The following is a 1,883-nucleotide window of genomic DNA, read 5'->3' as shown; positions in this document are numbered from 1 at the left end:
AGTAATCTTAAATCTTTCATGCAAAATTTGTTAATCACTGTGTAATGGTGTGTGATAATTGACTATGAGAGATAAATTGACAATCATAGGGGAAAGATAAGCTGAATCCGCCCCTTTAATCGTGATATTCTTGGTGACAGTAACATTTTTTAGGGTATAGAGTCATAGAGGAAAGAGTCAAATGCCCTATTGGCTCCCTGCTCCTCATCTGTCCTAGGTCAGCCTTCCTCCCGTCCTGTCTTTCTCCCCTTCATGCTCCAGAGGGTTGATCCAGATTGGACAACATGGTCCTGTTCCCCTGGGTGCAGCAGAGCGTACATGCTTCCCAATTCACTTACCAGTGACCAGCCAGGCCCCAGGACCTGATCATCCACTATCAGGAAAGAGCAGAGAAGCCCTCACTCATAAGACCACCATGGCAGGGGTTCCTGGACTAGGAGGGTCCAGGGTTACAGTTGTTTCCATTGCGAGTAGGTGTTCACCAGCCCCAGCTCTGCTCTCATCAGCCCCTTTTCAGCAGTGCTGTCCTCACCGGGGACAGCAGTTAATGTATGTGTCATGAGTTGATGTTGTGTGTTCATGCATATGGGTGTGCATGCAAAAACACCCTCGTGCTAAGAAGTATCAAAGATAAACAGAAATTAAGATCAGCAGCCAGAAATCTTACCTATTTTGTACTCTAATTAGTGGCTGACTTCCATCAAGGTCTTGGGGCTTTGGATCATTATTATTTGCCATGAACAAATAGGAGAAATCCTTTAAGCTGAGACTCAAAGGAAGTAGGAAGAACCAGTGTTGTGTGTCTGAGAGGGCTTCAGATGGAAGGAGAGGGGTGTAGCTGGGTCCCAGGGAAGCCAGGGTAAAGCACAGAGGGGAACCCTTCCCAGCAAAAGCTGGGACATACGAGGTTTAACCATCACAGTGAGAAGTTTGGATTTAATTCTAATGACAATAGGAAGCCACTAAGCAATTTTGTGCAGAGAAATGCATAAAATGCATCATGATCTGAATTATGTTTTGAGAATAGAAGCAGCCCCTGGGGCAGCTGTGTGGAGGGTGCATTGGCAGAAAGGCAGGCAGAACAGCAGGTGGAGATGGTGGAGGCCATCTCGGAGGGGATCGAGGTTGTCCAGGCAGAAGATGCTGATGATCTGGAGGATTCAAGAACACTGAGGGTCTGGGAGTTAAACTTCTGGGGCTTCCTTGATAGACTGGACCTGAGGAATGAGCAAGAGGGAACAATCAAGGAGGAATCTGAGGGACTTCCTTGGAAGTTCAGTGGTTAAGAATCCACCTTCCAATGCAGGAGAGGTAGGTTCAATCCCTGGCTGGGGAACTGAGATCTCACATATCAAGGGGAAACTAAGCTCTTGGACTGCAACTACTAAGCCCAAGCACTGAAACAAAGGCCTAGGGCAGCCAAAAAAATGAAACAAAATAAAGTATATGAGACAACGTGTGTAGGTTATGAAAAAAAAAAAAAAAAAAACTCTTAGATAAAAAGGTAAGACAGTAGCAGAAAGCAGAGTCCCAGTTTAGATGTGTTCAGTGTGAACCAATCAATTGATGAACACTTAAGACTTCCCTGGTGGCTCAGACGGTAAAGCGTCTGTCTACGAAGCGGGAGACCCAGGTTCGATCCCTGGGTTGGGAAGATGACTTGGAGAAGGAAATGGCAATCCACTCCAGTACTATTGCCTGGAAAATCCCATGGACAGAGGAGCCTGGTAGGCTACAGTCCATGGGGTCGAAAAGAGTTGGACACGACTGAGCGACTTCACGTCACGTTCACGTTCACGTTTGACATTCTAGGAAGGACCACACTTGAGCCTGGGAAGGAGTATCTAAAATTTTCAGTAGAACGTTAACTTCAGGACAGATTC

General features: G+C 46.3%; 1 non-coding gene across 1 annotated transcript; it reads left to right on the top strand.

Moving 5' to 3' along the window:
• The first annotated feature begins 1,582 nt into the window (after positions 1-1,582).
• Positions 1,583-1,654, top strand: TRNAR-ACG (transfer RNA arginine (anticodon ACG)). The gene has a single exon. It is a non-coding gene; the product is annotated as a tRNA-Arg (tRNA).
• The last annotated feature ends 229 nt before the right edge of the window (positions 1,655-1,883 follow it).

This window comes from Bos grunniens, chromosome 23, assembly GCF_055505025.1.
Source record: "Bos grunniens cultivar Pamir isolate PY7600 chromosome 23, Bosgru_T2T1.0, whole genome shotgun sequence".
Taxonomy (NCBI): domain Eukaryota; kingdom Metazoa; phylum Chordata; class Mammalia; order Artiodactyla; family Bovidae; genus Bos; species Bos grunniens.
Note: the sequence above shows the minus strand (reverse complement) of the source record. Positions and strands in the feature narration are given on the sequence as shown.